The sequence below is a fragment of the Oxyura jamaicensis genome, chromosome 3, assembly GCF_011077185.1.
Source record: "Oxyura jamaicensis isolate SHBP4307 breed ruddy duck chromosome 3, BPBGC_Ojam_1.0, whole genome shotgun sequence".
In the NCBI taxonomy this organism is placed as follows: domain Eukaryota; kingdom Metazoa; phylum Chordata; class Aves; order Anseriformes; family Anatidae; genus Oxyura; species Oxyura jamaicensis.
In genome coordinates, this window is record NC_048895.1 from 16,056,352 (window position 1) to 16,075,721 (window position 19,370).

Here is a 19,370-nt window from a genome sequence, read left to right on the forward strand (position 1 = left end):
AAGAGGTAGTTTTTTTCAGACTGCTAAAAATAAGCAGGCTTGAGCATTCTTTAATCTCTATTTAAAATAAGCACATGAAAATTTTCCCTGGGACTACCTTTAGATCCAAAAAAATCCTTCCCAAATATTGTTCAAATATTTTCGATGCATTTAGAAGGTCCTCAGAAGATTGTTCTCTGCACAAGACCTATCCTGCTCGACTTGTTGACAGGTGAAATCTACGCATAGTGCAGCCTTGTGGCTGAGAAGAAATCATTCTGCTGTAGTGGCATTACAGCACTAGATATAACTGTGTTCTTGTTCTCGTTCCTTCTTGCAAGACCACCCCTTTGGCCTGACCCTCTGCTAGGAACTGTGGTAGAGGGCAGCAGGAATATGGGAGTGACTGGGTGTAGCTACACAGAAAATACGAGGTCAGGCATTCCAAGCCTTGCCGGTTACCTCTGCCCGTGCTAACGTGTGCTTGCCTACAATGGAAACACAAAGTACGAGCTATTCAGAAATCAGAGGAGAAACAATAGAAGAATAAATAGGTGTAGTACCTGCGGATGGAAGGAGTTGCCTGAAGGAAAGAGAGGAGGGGTAGTGTTACTGCTGCCTACTTGTTGTCATAATTAGCTGCTATTAAATGTGATCCAGCATTATTGTTTTCAGTAAGGCCGACCTGATAGTTATATAGCCACGCAACAGCTTCCCAATGGAAGCAGGGGGAAGCTATTTACTGATTCGCTTAAATCTCTGTTGAGCAAAGCAGTGGAAAATACTCTGTAGGAAATAATCATCCGCTGGCAGGAGGCTGGGAGAGGTTACATAATAGCGATCATATTTCTGTGACAATGAATGATGCTGTTTATATAACATTCATTTCTGGTCATGTACCCTAGACTTTGCTTATTTTTGTCTCATCCTAAGATAATGCAGAAGATAAATTCAACTTACCGTTTTGGCCTACGCTTCCTAGAAAATAGTTAAATGTTTCTTGCCTAAATTTGTGATTGTAGCTATTGCAATGCACACAAATTCTTGCTTCTCTTCAAGGCGCGCTTCTTTTTTCTGCGCTAGATTGTGAACAGATTGTAGCATCTATCCTTTAAAGAGGGGGAAGGGGAGGGTCTTGGGAATTACACCCGAGTCGGTCTAACCTTGATATTTGGAAAGATACTAGAACAAATTATTAAGCAATCCGTGTGTAAGCACCATCCAGATAATAAGGTGATAAAAGAGAGTCAACACACATTTGTCAAGAACAAATCATGTTAAGCCAATCTAATTTTCTTTCTTCACAGGGAAAGTGGCTTAGTGTGGATAAGGAGAAAGTGGTGAATGTGATGCATCTTGACTTAAGCCAGGCTTTTGACACTGTGGCTCGTATGGAAACTGCAAAAATTTGGCCTGAATAACAGGGGATGGCAAAACTCTTTAAAATCCTGCTCTGAGAAAGTGGTTAGTGGTGCTCTGCTAAGCACCCTGCTAAAATGAGAATTTCCTTTTGCTTTCAGAGGGAGGTTAACTGTGGGTCTAGTTCTGGTTGATATTTTCACTACTGAAAAATGTAAGGAGGGTGCGAGGCTGAGAGGCTACAGAAATTCTTTAGAAGGCAGGATTAAAAGTAAGAAAGAACATGAGACATTGGTGAAAAAAAAACCAACAAACATTACTGGCACGATGGCACTCAGATTATGAGTCTGCAAGGTAGCATGCATACAAAAATCCGCAAATATGCAGAGAGTTGGCAGCAGGAGAGAAAATGGAGTTGTAGATGCTGGTGAGAAGAACAGAAATACTATAATGGCATTAAAAGAGCAACCCTAAGCGTGCAGTGTGCGAGCAGGAGTGGTGTGTGCAAGACGTCTCTGGTCAGTGCCAAGAAGTCGGAAGCTGGATTTTCGGGTCTGGTTTTGGGCTTCTGAAAAGTGATGCAGAAAAACTGGCTGTCTTCCAGAAAAACAACCCCAGTGGTTCGAGATTTAGAAAATACATTATGTACTGAAAGACTGAAAGATTTGTACGTGTTTATCTAGAAAGGATGTCTGAGGGAAGGCATAAGTCTTCTAGTAGGCAGATGTTGTTAGAAAAAGGAGGCAGATCTATCACTCGGGATGTCCATTGAGGGTAGGATAGGAAATACTGCATTTTTACACATTTAATAGAAGGCTCTGTTAAAACCAAACTGCACTCAAGATTTAGCAGATCGGTGTTCTTTCTTGCTCAGGCTTAATGAGAATTGTCACCCGCCTACCTCTCAGCAGTGCTGCTGACCCTGATCTCCGCTAGCTGCTATCTAACCTGATAGATAGCAGGTTCCATATTTAATTTACTATCTCAAGGTGCAGAGTATTTGTGGATTTACATTCAGCCGTCAATGTTTTCAAAGGGTTGGACTTACCTGAAGTGTGGATAAGATGTGAAAATAGATTTGGAGGTTGGCTCTGCTGGTAGCAAAGCAAAGCTCTGGGTTGTTTAAAAACTGTCTATATAGGATTGTTAAGCACTGGAACAGGTTACCTAGGGATGCCATGGCCTCTCCTCCGAAGGCTTGAAGAAGTTTGACAGGCATCTGTCATGGCTGGAAGTAAACTGGCTACCACTCCTGGGTAGGAAGATAGACTGGATGCCCTCTTAAGATTCCTTTTAGCGTGACATCTATATGATTTCTGTGACACAGTGTTTTGCAACGATATAATATATTTTTATGTTGCTGCAAAAAAGCACAGAACTGACATAATCCAGGCAGTTTTGCTTTATGATGAGAGATGAAAATATAGGTATGAATTCATAAAAGTCTCAGGAAAATAAATGCCTGATCTGACTTTAAATATAAATGAACACAGAAAGAATTATATGCTGAATAATGATCCTGCAGAACAAAACTAGATCACTTCCTCAGGACTAGCTATCACGGGGCATTGATTATCTATCTTGTCTAGTTTGTGTGATAACCTAAGAATTTAAATCGTAGCCTCGCCCCCCAAACAAATACAGATGCATTTTCTCTAGGTGTTAATCTCCCAAAGGCCCGTGCTCTTGTAATATAAGCAGACCTCTGAGCTCCAGCCTGGTTAGCTCTGTATCCAATAAGCTGTATTAATATCCTGGGTCAAAACTTGCTTCAGGCAGCCTGAGGGCAGCAGCCATCCAAACGCATGTGCCCTGACACCTTTCCAGGGACGAGCCTCCTGTAGCTGGGCCCTTGATTTATAACCTGCGTGTATGTTTTCTATTTGTAAGAAACACAGCGCTTCTCTGAAGCCTTCTGCGTTCAGTAACTCCCCTGCTGCTAAATCTCAGCCTGCTTCTGTGGGAATACTCACCTTGCCCTAAAAGAAAGCCAAGGGGGAGAAGTGGAAGGCCGTGAGGAAAATGAGCTGTCCTGCTTAAAACCCTCTGAGAAGCAGGGCTCTCAAGCCCTGGGGACTTGGAAGAGATCTGTCTGTCCCTTTTCCAAGGAGGGAGAGCAGGAGCTGGTCCTGCCACGGCTGCTGTGCCAAGCAAGGGGAGCGAGCTCTGCTCTGCGCCCTTCCCCAGCTGCTGCAGACGCCTCCTTTCACTTCGTGCTCTGTGCATCCTGGCCGTAGTGAAGAAGCTCTTCCACGAAAGCTCCTTCCATTGCTGGCTGCAGGAGTTAGCTGGGGTGCTGCTGGAGCCTGTTGTAGGACGGTAAGTCTGGAGCTGTAGTCTTGTGCCCTCGCCAGCCTCTGCTTTTCACCTCGTTTGAGCTACGAGTGGCCTCTGAAGACAGAAAGGCAGAGGGCAGTCTTCGTCTTCTCTGTGCGAGGCCTGGGAGCTCCCCCTGCTCCACCCCGGCTGTTAAGACGTGGCACGCATCCACCGAAAACAATAGCTACACCAGAGATGGCTGCGTCCCATGGGTGGCCTTTCAGGAGCAGGGAGATTTTGAAAGAAAAATGCTGCTGTGCCCAACTTCCCTTGTGTACATGCTGCTACCAGAAGCTTCCCCCTATGAATCCCTTTTCTTCAGAGCCGAAGCCAAACCCCGCTGCAGCCCGTAACCAGAGGAGCGTCCTGCTGGCTTCTACAAGAGATTTGTCTGAGGGTGGCATGAAATGGCTCCTAAACAGCAAATCATGTTCGCTCCCCTCTTACCAATGCCGTGTGCTCCTCTGCTCATCCGGAATATGCCCCTGGCCCGTGCCTGAGCTGGCCGAGGCCAGTTAACCCTTTGCAGTCTGCTAACCCCGGCGGCGGTATGTCTGTCCGTGGTGGCCACGGGACAGACAGCCCACATGGATCGCCACGGGGCTCGTTGTAAGCAGTCCCAGGCCTGGCCTCTGCTACAAAGTGTTGCCACGGCTGGACGCAGCCACCAGCTGCGGCTGCCAGAGCCAGCGCTGAGCACATCCTCGCATTGTCCGTGTACTCTCAGGCAAACCCCGGGAGGGCGTTATTTAAAAGTAATCGGGATGATTTTCTTCATGTCCCAGACCGGGCTGCTGCTGTGTCCCATTGCAGAGGAGCTGCGGGCCGCCCTCCGCCTGCCCTTCCCTGCAGACGAGGTGCAGCATTGCTCACAGCGGGGCAGCATGGGGCTCAGCTAAAGCCTGTCCCCAGCCTAAACTGCGGCGGCTGCCCACTTATCCTAAGCTACAATTATCTCCTCAAATCACAGAAGGGAGATGTTGGGGACCTTCTCCATTTATCGTATCTGTTCTGGGTGGTTTTATTGTCTTTGTTCTTAACACAGTGCGCTTGCAAGCCTTATAGGAAACCTCTGACTCTCCTGTAAAGACTGTTTATACAAATGCTGGGGAAAATCCTTGACGTGCTTGACCCAAATAAGAGCTTGCAGTTGTTTTTCACAGGTATTTCCAGCCCTGCACATCTGACTTTGAAATACAAGGAATGTCAGCTCTGGCCTCTAGTACCTTTGTGAGGGAGGGCGGGCGCCTGGGCAGCCAGTTGCTGTCTGCAGACAGAGCTTAAATATTCAGAATAGGCTTGCTTCCCTCACAGTGTTGATTAGCACTTGGAGTTAAATGAATATTTACCAAAGTAACACATCTTAAACAAGTCAGCAATATAGAAATGAGCAAAAAACCTCGAAACCAAACACTTCTGTTTTCCCAAACAGATCACTAGTTCCCATCCTGGTGTGAGTGGCTTTGCCTGTTCCAGAGTCATCGGGGCTTTTCCCCTGGGACCTTTCCAAAACACCCACAAAACTTTTAAGCCTTCTAAATACGTGAAGGAACAACACACAAAAAAAATAAGAACAATAAAGGGCACGAGCCTGATGTATTTTAGTTGTACATCGCTGCTAATGAAAGTCATGTGTGTGGAAACCTCAGTGATTTTGTCCTGGCTTACTGAATTTAAACAAAGACTGATACCTATTTATAATCCCAAGACTGCTGCCAATAATATATTTTATTGCTATGGTTGCAAAAAAAACAAATATCCCCTAAAGAAGTATGTTTCACAAAAATGAAAGAGCTGAGAGGATCATGGAAAGATTTGCTGCTTGTGGTAGGTTAGAGGGGAAACGTGAAGCAAGTGTGGTGAAGTGGTTAAAAGCAACGCTGGGCTTTACTTTTGTTCTGGTACCTATGTTTACTCTCCACTTTCATTAGATCAGCTTGGTTTGCAATAATGTTTTGTCACTTACGTAGTATAGTTTTTCTACTGTACTTTCAGCAAGGGGAAAAGCAGGATATTTTAAATAAGTATGTTTATTTTTAATTAGAAAGCAAGCAACTTAATTGCTTGTTCTTTTCTTGACTTGATTACATTTAATAAATATAACAGAGGGCTTACCAAAGTGTTCCCGAAATAACATAAAGCATATGTACTATCCCACACAGAGAAGACATCAAAATTGAATTTCTGAATGGTTTTATGTAGATGAATTTATTGTGAATAAATGCAACCAGCCTCCTTTTCTGCTGCCCCGTTGTGTTTGGAGCCCTACCCATTGGTGTTAACTGCGTAATACGGTCCCTAGGAGGGAATGAACGGCCGATGTGATAATCGTGCTGCAGCAGGTGAGTGCAAACCAGGAGTCAGTCCCCAAAATCTGCCTGACGCGTGCGGGGGAAGCCTGCTGCAGGCTGTATGCTCTGGGTGGTAGGAGTGACAAACACAAGAGCAAGATTCAGACCCGATGCTCAAGCATTTCAGTGTTGTTCGTGTACCCTCAAGCACTACTGAGCTCTTCCAAATGGTTTGGTCCTGTTTGGTATCCCACTTGAATGTGCTGTGTGCCCTCTGGGGCAAATTGGTTCCTCTTCTAGCCTAGGTACATCCCGTCTGGGTCAGGCAGCATGCACAGGGTTCCTTGCCAGTGGTGGCTATTCTGTGATGAGTCCTGCAAACTGCTGGAAAATCAGGATGTGAACCCTTGCCAGGGCACCTGGGGGGTGAGAGCTGCTCTCCTCATCTCCAATGGAAAACAGCCTGAAGGTGCAGTGTTCAAATTCTGCCTGCCGCACCTGCAAGGACTCCTCTAGATCAAATTTTCTTGATCTCCTAAAAGTGACGTGATTTATTCCCAGGGAGGAAAAGTTTTTAAAAGACAAATTACATCATGAAAACCTTTTTTGGCGATGTGGCTCTTTGTCACTTGCAGACGTGAATAGCTTGTTTGGGTCTGGCATCTTCCATAACCCCACAATAGTACTTGGCTGTTGGATCAGGTGTGTAAAACCAGGCTGTCTATTACGCAGCAAGCTGTGATTGAATCCTTTCTTTATGACTTCTGCCCCACATTGCTTTAATTAGAATGCAAATTAAGGATTTCCTGGAAAGCTGCTGTTTACTTCTGCCATACTTTACATGTTTCATTAGTCTTAGGACCCTGACACGGAGTTATGTCAGTTTAACAAGTTATCAGTCAGCGGAGCCCTTGTATTTGTACATATGCATGCACGGAGGCTTCCTGGGCTGCAACGTGACGCTGCTGCCTTAGTTTGGCCTCCAGTGCGAGGCACCAAAGCTTTGTTGTCTTGTCTTGTACCACTGCTGTGGCTCAGCTCATGAGAGGTAACTTCTTCACACAGCATAGCTTGATTCCATGCCTGAGCCTCTGATTTACACCAAAGCTTCCGGATCTGACTTTGCAAGGCATTTTTAGCTGGGAAGCACGGTTTTCTCTAGAGAGTAGGTTTTGATAGTAACTGTGAGCAGTCCATACCCCTGACCAGCAGGACATTAAGGTGGGTCGTATCTGATTAGACTGCAAATTACAGTCGTCGTTTTCCTGTTCCATTTCCAACCATGCAGCTTAGCTGCCTTTTCACATAGGTTACCAGCCTTCTTTGTAGATGACCTTCGCTTGAAGGAGCTCTCGCCCCGCGGTCGGTGCCTCTCAAGCTCCTGTGGCACCTCGTGAGGCTGGGCAGCATGGCCAGGCCTCCTGCATGAGGTGTCCCTGCTCCACCAGGGCCAGCAGCCTGCGTGGGGCCTCACTTTTCTCTGCGTGCGTACAACCACACGTGGCACAGCCTTGAAAACCAATGTTTTCTGCTCTTTTCTTCTGCTTTCTTAACCTTTCAGGATACTGCTGCAAAAGTCCTATTTTTGAGGGCTCTTCAGCCCCAGAGGGAAAATTTTCCTGCAGGTCGCTCTGAAGGAACTTGCACCGAAGTAACTGAGGATATGGCCCCTGGCACCTTCATTTTCCTCGGCTCCTGGGGTGACAGAAGCGGGTGGAGGGAAGTAACCTATCCCATTTCTGTTTGAAAATATTTAGCTTGAGTGATGTGAAGATTTCAGTAGATCTGTGACAAGATCAAAGACTATAAATTATTTAACAGTGGTTCTACTTTTGTGGAATTATTTAAAGTATCATAATTGCAGCTCAGCTTCCCAGCCTTCATTTTCGAGTCTGGAATTCTGTTGGGAACTATCATAATCACTGAAGAGTATAATATTACAGGCTGGGTATAAAAATATCTTTTTAATGACTAGCAAATTAGTGAAATGTCTTGACCTGAATCTAGACCAAACAGAAGACAGTGTTTTTATGGAGGGGGAAGAAAGACTAAATTGTCACCACATTGTTATTCTTGTTAAATTCTCCACTACTTAAAATGTCAGTTGATTAGATAAAATTTGTAACACTGTGCATCAATGCAAGTGATGAAGGGCTGTGTGTTACATAGTATCTTGGCATTTCTACACTTTTGTTTTCCTTTTAATGCTAGCATGTGCGTTCTGTGACTGAAACTTGGAAAAATAAAGGCTATTCATTACTTTAGTACCCTGTGAACAATAGAGATCGCGAAAGGCATTGCAGGGAACTCCGCTGTGTGTTGGCTCTTCAAGAAGCAGGATGGGCCCTTGGAGGGATTTCTCTTAGGCGTCAAGTAGCTGTTGTGTGCACGATCTGCCTGGCTAAGCGCTTTGTGTCCGACCTGACATAAGACCTAGGAGGGACAAGAGTTTCCCACTCCATACCTTGTGATTCAAAGCGTTCAGTGAGTCTCTGTTTACCTATGAAAAGGCATTTATGCTCCAAATTCCTGTTTGTAAATGAACTGAAGGAAACTGAGCCCTTGTGTTCCTCCGAGCAGTCAGATGTCAGTGGCTAAATTCTCAGTTTGGGCAATTTGGAACATACAGTAACGACGCCAGGCAGGTCTCTGCAGACGAGGGATCAGTTCCCAGTTACGCTATCGGTTTCCAGTGTGATTTGGGGCAAGTCACTGACCTTTCTGTTCTTCATTTCCCCCAAATTAAACCAGAAGCGATAATATCAACCTGTTTACATGGTGAGCATTAGGTTACCAGCGCTGCATTTGCCGTGCAGAGCCTCCCTATCAAAAGAGTGAGATCCTAGGGGTAGCGCAGACAACTTGACTGCATTTTACCTTCACAGCAGGGTAAAACAGGTATTTTGGGACAGAGGGCATCCTGCATTCACAGGACACCTTATGCAACGAAGCTGTAGTCGGTACCTCAGATAACCTATGTCAAAACACGCAACAGGAGTCCAGGGATCGCATGATGCAGGAAGGGAGGTGGTCTCCATCCCAGTCTTCCTCTCCAGCTGGCCAGAGTCCTTGCTGCTTTGCTTTGCTGCAGAAATGAATGTGGCTTTCTTTGCCTGGTTTTGACTCACCTGTTCTCTTAAAATTTTCCTCTGCTTGGGCTAGGTGGTGCCAACCTTTCAGTCCCAGCTGCCCAAGTGTAGCAGCCACAAGGGAGAGTGCCGTTAGTCACTCGTTTTTAACATCTCTGCAAAATGCCATGGCCCCATGGCTTGATGATCTCTGCTCGAGGGAAGCCCACTTTAATAAAAACGGAACTTTTGTGATCTTGGGAAGCAAGGACAAATGAGAAATTTGTTTAGCACCTGGCTGAAAGAAATGTGATTAGTCTTTAATTAACAGGAGCTTCGTGAATTAAATGAAAGAGACTGTTACCCTGAGACTTTGTATTCTGGAAGGACCTGCACGGCAGGTCGGAGGCAACCCACAGCAAGGCCGCGCTCAGTACCTGCACGGACTGCCTAGGCACGCGTGCTCCTCAGATTAGTGACATCTCCCAGGAGGCGAATGCAACGTGAACAGTCGTTCCTGCTGGCAAATGTCATCTGTTAGATATCAGCCTAATTTTCTCCAGTGACACAAAGCAGACTTCATCCTCGCTACGTCGAGACAGCAGCATTTCGTTAGCCTGTGTGCAACCTAGCGTTCTGGCCCAGCTCCTCCTTCAGGCTGCGTGTTGACATGCACTGGGGATCTGCAGTCTCCAAAGCATTTAGGCAAGATTGTATCGTGGCGCGGCCATTTCTTTCACTTCTCCCCACTGGATTACGTTCTCCTACTCATTGGAAAATAGTAGAAATATGTTGCTCTAAGAGCTCTAAGAGCTTACTCACTTGTTACAGTCCCTCGCTGTCTGTTTTGCTGAAGATGTGCTGACAGATCAGGAAGGGCTTAGAAAAGGACATGAGGAGAATGATCAGAGGTGACAAACCTCCCTGCAGAAGCTCAGTAGAGTTAGTTTATCCAACACCATGACCTAATGATATCTTAGGTGTACTTTGAAGGAAGAAGAGCTTTGTGATTAATGGAGATATATATATATATATATATATATATATATATATATTCTCTACCAAGAAAGCAGTTGCTAAAATAGGAAATTAGGATTTTTTTTTTTAAGTTGGAAAAATGATTAACCGCTGCTTTCCTGGACATATGATGAGGTCTTCATTACTTTCAGTCTTTAAAAATTAAGCTTTTTGTTTCTAGAGCTGAGATAAGGTTTTGTGGCCTGTGGCAGTAGGAGGTGATGTTCGAGCAGACTTGATGCTTGCAATTACATATAACTGCCTGCAGTGACCTTTATGGCCCTTCCCAGCACTGCATTCCTAAGCCTGTGTCTTCCAAAAAAAAAGCCACCATCCTTTGGTTTTCAAGAGGAATGAAAGTTTGAATGAAGCAACCACTGACATAAGATTTCCAGTGTAAAAGCTTAAATTGTCCGCAGTCCTTCCACGGGCCATAAACCTGGGACTCTACAAACTCATCTCAATGAGTGGAAGCTCCTCTTCCAGTGAAGGAGCTCTAAAACCATTGCTTTACCAATAAGGTTTTGCCTGAAGCTCTTAGTGAGGCTATACTGTACGTAAGCAGGCTTTGGATACCTTCCCAGATGTATCCCAGATACACCCTGCACTACACACAGACTAGATAGTGGTGCAATCCCATCTAGCATGTGCCCTGGAATTACTGCTCATTTCTCTTTATAATAAATGAGAGCTATTTGGCTACAGTCTTCCTAAAGCTGTAATGCATCGGCATCCTGGAGTGCAAGAGTCCTATCTTGGATGGCTACATTCACAACATACCCGAGGGACTGTTAGAGAAATTTATAATCATCCCTTTAGAATCCCAGGATTAAATTCTAAGTGGCAAGCAAATAAATAAACAATGCTTCTCCCTATTGCCTATTTATTTCCCGGAGATCAATGGAACATTCAAGGATGAAATTGGTTTTCTTAGAGGATTAAAAAAATATTTTAAATAGTTTTTTATTATGAGAATTAATACTGTGGATTCTGGAGGGGCGAAAGGTTAGTGTGAGCAGTAAACTGTGCCATTCCGAAAGAAGCATTTAGGGGTATGAAAAGAGAAATGAAGTTAAAGGACACCTTGTTTTAGCTCATCAGTTTGACATCCTGCTAAAAGAAGTCTGCAATTGCCTGCTGTTGCTGGAAACTGGGCAAAAGCTGTGGAAATGTGCACAGGTGAAGGAAATTTACGTACTGTATTGTGCCAACACGTGTATTTGCAATCCCTGTTTGGGGCAGTGTTGGTTTGTAACAGGTCCCGCTATTTCCCCTCTTCTTGTACCTGGTCTGGAATAGCAAGTGACATCTACACACGTACGGGGCGACCACAGCAGGTGCAGGGCACAGCCGATGGACGGTGCTTCCACACCTACTTCTTCTGACCAAAATGAACATGGATAACAGGCAGGTTTCTTCCACTGTTGAATTAGCCTGTGATTGTTGATGTTGTTTTCCTTCTCCCATTTTCCATGGAGTCCTCTTCAGTCTGAGTTTGGAAGGGAACGAACAGATTGTTTTGGTTCTGTTTTACCAAAACGGAGAGAGTAGCAAGCAGGGAGGTTTAGGGCTGGTAACTGAAGTTCAGAATGGTGTGAGGGGCTGCGGACTGGGGCTCTGGTCGCTGCCACCTCATAAACAAGCAAGGCTCTCTCTTTTTCTGTGTGGGGAAGAACAACCCCAAAAATATGAAAAAACAATACTAGCAACCACAGAATGAAAGAACAGTCAGTGCAGTTGATAAAACTAGAGTTGTCAGACCATAACAGTAAACGTCCAGGTGAACTGAAGACTTGTGAAATGAAAACCTAATCTTGAAAATATATTGCTTGTATGGAATGCTTTTTTCCTCTTTTTTTTTCCCTCTCCATGGTGTCTGAGCTTGTGTTCTCAAAGACTGACAGTTCTGCTGACCAAGATCTAGATCTCGAATGTAGGCTGTCTCCTGATCAGGTGTACTCTGCTCTATGCATTGAATCTACGTGGGCATACACAGGCTTTGCGAAGAGGTTCAGTGTATGGTGATGCCCCTTCTAAACCCTTCCATTTTTCAAATCTTGTTTTCCCTGCAGCGCCTGCCCGTATATTTTAGTGTTATTCCTACTGCAGACTTTATCCAAGTGGCTTGTTTGGCAGCTGTGATGGGGCTGCCATCTGGATGGTTTGCCTGCAAGGCTGTAAAATCCTCCCATTGCAACTGCGCCTGTGGCACTGCTCCCCAACACACAGGTAGTAGCGGGGTTTGCACGAGGGATTCTTCCCCTCTCAAGACAGGGGAGAGCCTGTTAAACTTCCTAGAGGCAGCACCAACCTGTGATTGTGGCAAGTCAAGAGGAAAGGCTCACTTTGACTAATTCTGTGAGCGCAGGCCTTGTTTTCCGATTTAAAGCTCGCTTTCCATGGGAGGAGGTGATCCTGCTGGGCTACCACGTGCCACTCTGGCCAGGATAAGCAAAAGCATTAAATATCATGGGACATATGTGAATCACAGGCTCCGTGTGGGAGACAGGGATGGCAGTGATGGAAGCAACTATGAAAAAGAATAACAGAAGTGTTTGGTTAACAATGGCTGAGATCTTCTGAAGAGGAAGGAGAGAAACAAATCTGAGCGCTAGATAGCGGGCAGGAGCCTGAAGGAATGTGGGAAATATGTACAGTGGCAAAGAGAGAGACTGCAGAGATCTGTAAATGATGCAGGAAACTGTGAAGGCTGAGATACAGCTGGGGACTGATTACATATATATGGTGGGCTTAAAAATCCTTACAGGCGTCAGGAGAGGTTACGTGCAAAAGGAGCTTTGCAGGATGGGACTAAACGGCACTGCTAATTGATAACTACAGACCGCTGCTGAAAGGCCATGAGTATTTTAAAAGATGGGAGGATAAACTCTGTGTGTATGCTGGGGGGAGGCGAAATATTTCTTCGCACTTTGTTCGAGGGCTGGAGTTTTGGGGTTGTTGTCAGGGAAATGCTTATGGCTGTAAATTACATTTTTTTAGCAACTCTCTCTCTTTAATTTAAAAGTCCTATGTCCCATTTGCTGCGTTAGTCTTACAGTTCTTGCTTTAGGCTTGTATTAAAAGTTGGCTGTCTCGGCTGGAGGAAAACTAGGGGATAGGTCAGATGCTAATTAATTTCATGCTAATTGTGCCATAATTTGAAATCCAGTGGATTAGTTTCTGTGGGAGAGCTGAAATGTATGGAAAGGCAAAAACAAGTTAGGATAATTAATCTCTCTAAAATTGCTTGGGATGCTTTAAGAAAAAGAGGTTTTGCTGTTGCTTTTATTTTAGTTTTATTTGAAACCTTTTGAAGGCGCTGTGCGGTGGGGTATATGAAAGCCTCGTTTCTGCTGACTTACACCTCTTTGTTCCTAAAACACCGAAAAGAGCCGCTCTGGCAGCTATTGCTCCTACCCTCTCCACAGGATGCGCGGTGGCTTATAGACATGAAAAAAAGTCTTCTCCCCATGAGAGAGACTGAGGTGGGTGGGAAAGGCACTGCTCGCTGCCCCATAACGCCGAGCTGCGGGGTGATCCCAGCAGATTGGGGTGGACCTGGTGGGCTACACAGAAGGCACCAGGATGGAGCGTGTGCGTGTTCGGGTGTCGGGGCGCTGCGTTGTCGTCGCGTCCTGAAATCCTGAGCTTGGGAAGAAGGAAATTGCTGTCTGCTTGTCTCCTTTCTAGAAGTGGACAGGGCTGGGAGGCTGACGGGGGACGCAAACTGCTCCTCCTTGCTCTCTGCTCTTCCCCCCCGCCACGTCTGCTGTGGCTGCTTGGACAGCTCAACTCCGAGCCTGGCTGGGGCAGCAATTCCCCGCTGGACTGCGAGGGCTGTGAATTACAGCCTGCCCCAGAGAGCAGCGGCCATAGAGGTAGAGCCACAACTCCGAGGTGGGTCCCAAACTCAACGCCCAGAGGGTTTTTCCCTTACGTACAGGGCAACAGGCTCTGCCTGGTGTCAGAAGAACTACCCCAAGGCTGGCTCTGTGCAAACCGCCGCTGCGTGTTGTTGATTATAGAGATGTATGTTTTCCTGGGGTTTTCTCTCCCCCCTGTTCTTGGCCTACCAGAGTTCAACGACTGAGTTCCGAACCATCCGAGAGCAGCGGCTACACGAGTAACCAGCTCCGCTTCCCGAACCCAAGGAGCTCCAACCCAACGAGGAGGCGGCGCAAACACCAAGCAGGAGTTCAAATAGTATGGCAAAGCAGAAAGCTTTATGATTAATTACGCCTGGTACAGATGTAATTTAAACATATCGACTCGTCTGAAGTAAGTGCCAGACGGTGCGATAGGGGAGGCAGGAAGTGGCTGGTCGAGATTGCTGAACCAAGCTGGAATCAGAAGTCGGGGAGAGGAAGTGCATCATCATTTAACTGCGCTCGGCAGCTCAGCACAAAACTGATGCAATTGCTGATGGACGCTGATATCAAAGGGAGAGATATCATGACAAACTCTCAGTGCTTTTAGAATTAATGTAAAGCTAATCAATAGCTTGATTTGGCGCAATATGAAAACATAGCACTGGGACCTCCATTAAAATGATTTTTCTTTAGACCTATATTCTGGGATTGCTGGTGGAGAGGTTTTAGAGATTATGATGGCAGTTAGAAGACAGCTCTCAAATTCCCATCAGGTTGTTGCATTTCACTGCAACTAGCATGTAGCTGCGTTGGGAACTGGGTAATGTCAGCCCTTGAAAGATTATATTTTCTTTAGCTTTTTTTCTTTATGGACCGGTGGGGCCCTAGGAATATTTAAGATGGCTTTTAAATGGGGTCAGGGATGGAGAGGAGGAGAAACCATTTGACTGGACTGTACTTGCTGTGCTAAAAGAGCTCATGGCTTTTTTTCCCTGTCTCTCTCCAGCAAACTGAGACCATAGGGGAATCTATGAGTCAAAGTTCAGAAACCAACCAGCTGCCTTAGGTTTCTGATAACAGATCGTATGGTGGCAAGGGCTCACTTATCTTTGATAACCCATGTGCCTAAAATCAGGATATGTGTATTTTTCTCGACTTCATGGGTGAATTTTATCACCCTGGGCACACATTCTTCACTCTCTCACTCAGGCTGGTCATAACTGTTTAATGATTATGACTGTGCCAGCTGCAGAAGCGTTACATCGCTCACTGCAGTCCCTCTCAGAGACGTCTATTCATCTCAAATTGTGTCTCTGCGGGTGCCGGTCACGGAGACTCCGCAACTCAGCACCCCTGGAGCCGAGCTGTGATTCATGCCTCCGGAGTTCGGTGACGTTGGCTGTGCTGAAGCCAGAAGTGAGCCTTCTGCCCCACACATTTCTCCCTCCACTTTTTCTGAGCCGCACTGGACATCGTGAGATTGCAGCTATGCAAAAGCCTTGTACAAAGTGTGAATGTTGTGCAAATCTGCCTCCTGGGGATTTTAGGAATAGCCTTTTTTTCTGTCTGTGCAGGCTGCTTCCAGGTGTAGGTGCTCTGGTTTTAACTCTCCTCTGCTGAGCAGCCTGGGATACAAGAGCTGCGGTGCAGTCTGAACTACACTTGTCTTTGGGGAAGGTGAAATAGATTGGTCTGGCTTGCTGCTACTCTGTCATCTTGAAGGAAACATCAGCTTCCCCGTGCTGGTGAGATGGCTGGTCAGATGAGTCCTCTTCAGACTCAGAACAGGAGATGCTTGAGACTGCACACGTTGCAACTCTGATCCTACAAAGAACTGAAGCAAGGAGTTTAGGGTAAAGAAAAGGCATCTCACCCCAAAGCAACCTTTCTCCAGCAAATGATCTTTGCCCAAACACAGGATGAGAAGTGTTCTGTGCCATGTATTGCATGGAAGGTGGCAGTAGCTGCTGGAGGAGCAGGAGAAGCCATGGAAACAGTTGGTGGACCTGAAGAGACCAAGGAGGGGTTGGATGACACTGTGGAGAGTGAGGGGAAAACACATTTTTATGGAGGAAGCCTAGGGGTACTGAGGAGTGCTAGATAGGAGAGAAGATCGTAGCGTTTTTCCTGTGAAAAGGTTCCGATTGGTTTCTCTCTCCAACATTAAGACAACTGGAATGTGAGATGCGAGTGTGGTTAGCCGATTAGTAGGTGCTAAAGTAAAAATAAAAATGCAGAGAGAACCGTCAAATGAGAATGTAGAGGAGAGAAGTGCCAGGCCTGCAATCAGGAATGGGTGAGGGACCTGCATCTGAGTACTCTCTAGGGTAGGGGAGATGCTGTCTCCCCTTTTCCGAAGTGTCTGGTTCTTGCTCCAAGAGTCACTGCATCCGTCTCGGTGTCTAGGTCCGCTGTGCGATTGTTGTGTGCTCTCTGTAGCCCCTCTCCCTTTACTCTCTCCTCCAGGAAGATCAGAGCAGCAGATGCCAAATAGAGGAAGACAGACCTTCTCTAGTTGGTGCCTGGGCCCAGCTAGCATGGAGACAAAGCAGGGACTACAGCTGAGGACATTGCATAAGCAGGAGGGGCAAGCTGGCAGATTGGAATCAGTGCAGCCGGAAGATCCTTGTTTGCTGCAGATGCTCCGGCAAAACTTGGGACAGAATTGTGGTTCTCATTTTAGCTTCTTGTCTTCATTTTTCAGAGGTCCTGAAGCTGGTTTCTGGATTTAAGGTTCCTCATTCTCAGCAGCTGTCTCCAGTATCTGTGGAAATGGGAGAAAGTTGCATCAAGATGTGTATGCTCGCAAAGGCTTGTATGCTGCCCTTTTCCTGACTTGGTCCTGTGGGTTTTTTGATGGTGAGTGACCACTGCGTCAGGAATGCCTGTGCTGTCTCTTCAGAACCATTCTTTTATGACAGCATTGGTCACAAATATGGTTACTCCATATTTCTAGATTATCTTCATGTGAATTTTTGCATCTGCTCTGGCCACTACTCTGCTAACGACCACTCTGCCATGGGGCTGAAGAAGGATACTTAGTGCAGAAGTGGAATGCACTTCATCCCTGCCTCAGTGGGGCTCTTAAATGTGGTGTGGGGTTTGCGTATCGACTCTTGCTTAGGACTTCATGCCAATAGAGGGGGGTGTGGGAATAGAGGGGCTTTCCAAAGGCCAGCATGAGCATGTGGGCAGGATGGTAATGTAGTGTCACTGTGGGGGAGATTTTGAAGGCCTGGAGATGGCATTGTGAGTTGTTTTGAAAGCTGCCAATTGTTGTCAGTATGTTGACGATTATTTTCAATTTGTTTTGTTTTGTTTTTTAATTGTGGAAATGTTCCCAGAAGCTTAGTAAATGAGGACATGTTCTTATAAATATGCAGCTAATATGTTAAAGCTCGCATGGCCCAGCCTTGGTTATGAAACCCACTCCTTTAACTTGGTCTCGTTTGTCTCCTAGAAGGCCTGTGTTTGGGAGAGGTGCCCCTAGTTGTGGGCAGAGGCGATGTCTCTCAACCTGCAAAGCACCAGAGCTTGGATATTGAAACAGACTTTCAGGCTTGCAAATGGGTTTAATCCCACTCCAACACATGGCTCTGTTTGTGGACGTGGGATGCCAGAAAACCACAATGTATTCTGCATGATATTTGTAAGCTTCGTGCAAAACTGCTGAAGCAAAAAACCTAGTCTTAAGCAATTAAAATCAGGATTGTGTTTGCAGAGGTGTTACGTGGTGAGTTTTATTTCACGCATTAGAAATTTTCTTTCTCAGGAATGACGGAGATCATCGAAACCTCTGAGTGTCCCTTGCATTCAAAAATAATCAGCAAAATACCGTCTCTGTGAGATATTCTCCTGCTTTTGTGTGTGCTCAGGGTCAAGATTAGGTGGCTTCCTCACTATGTGAAATTAGTTAGCAATTTTCAGTAGTGTGGTAGCGACACGGGAGCTCTGCAGAATCGTCCCAAAGGTAATATCTGAAAGCTCAGTGTGGACTGGAAATGTCCGAAGCAGATGGAAGGTTCTTAGCTTGTTGCTGAAAAGGTTTCTTGAGTCCCGTAGAAAATGTGAAATAAAATAATAATCATAAATTAACTCTTTTGCCATCCCTCGCTGGTGTTGAAATGCATATTAAAAAAAATGTTCTGCTCCTTCCTCGAACGTTTGTTCACTTTCTTTTGCTCTAGCAGAGCATTCCCAGTGATTATCTGCAGCCATGCTCTTGCTGACGTCTGGCAGTGGAATCCTGCCTGCTTTATTTTGCGCGTGGAGCCGTGTTGCGCTTCTCCAGTCTGAGCTGTGCTGTGTGGTGAAGCAACGAGTGGAATGGCGAGCTGAATTGCGCGATTTGATGGCTCCAAGGAGATGAAATGAATACTACTTAGAGAGCAAGTTACCCCTCGCTGTGAACATGAGTGGCAGAATTTAGCTCTTTTGTTTCTGGAAACTGATGTTTCCAATTCTGTGCATTTAACTGGTTTTCATAGAAGGGGAGAGGAATACAAACTTGCAAGGATGGTAAATTTTGCTTCGTGCTGTTAAGAATGGTACTACAAATACTTTTTTTGCCAAGTGTGCACTGACTTGTGCAAAGTAACACCTTGATTTACATCATTACAATATTGAAAGCTTTCAAACTCATCTGTGGGAAAGAAAGAAACAAAGGGAAGTTATTAGGAATTCCTCTCTTTATGTTCTCCTTCCCTCTCTTCTGCAGTCCATCTGTGAAACGGGCCGTAAGAGGGAGTGGGAGATCAGCATAGTGGGAAGACAAAAACAATGAAACCTCAATGAATTGATGATGAAAGAGAGGGAGACAAAAAGACCCTGACGAGAGCTGTGGATGAGCCAGGGGAAAGAAGGGGGAACATAGTGTCCGAATGCCCAAAGGCGATGACGGGGCAGCAGCACCATTGGCCACTTGAGCAAAAGCGAGGAAATGAATGAATGGGGAGAAGAGCAACGAGCTGATGTCGTCTGCAATATGTGGAATTGGAAACAGAGTTTTCAGAAAGGAAAGGCACACATTTGGCCACTTGTGCTTGGGTTGAACAGGACCTTAGTCTCTGAATGGTTTGCCCGTCTTCTCAGTGGATTGTCTGGAGAAATGAAGTGTGGTTCTGAGCGAGGCTCTGAATTGCCGATTCCGTCTGCTTCACGTCGCTGCCCCAGACTAAAGTTTTGTATTGGGGAAATTGAGACTGTCACTAAGAACGTACATCACGGTAGGTGATATATTGCCGTTCCAACCACCAGTCTCAATCATCCAAAAATGACTTGCAAGGAAACGTGACTCAGGTCCTAGGACCCGGTGAACAATATTTAGTGTTCCGTGGGGAAGGAGAGAAACCCGGTAATGAAATCACCAGCCTTAAACTAAGCTGCTTTTCTTAGGTGGCTCCCCCAGATCTCAGCAGAAACGTGTCTGTGCAGGTCCAGCCGAGCTGCCTGTTGAATAGTTTGGCCAA

General features: G+C 45.8%; 1 long non-coding RNA gene across 2 annotated transcripts in view; it reads left to right on the plus strand.

Annotated features, from left to right (window-relative positions):
- The window catches only part of LOC118163507, a 279,405-nt gene that overhangs the window by 88,650 nt on the left and 171,385 nt on the right, over window positions 1-19,370 (plus strand). For both annotated transcript variants that reach the window (XR_004749086.1, XR_004749087.1), the window contains exon 3: window positions 16,607-16,761. This is a non-coding gene — a long non-coding RNA (uncharacterized LOC118163507). The remainder of the gene's footprint in view (window positions 1-16,606; window positions 16,762-19,370) is intronic.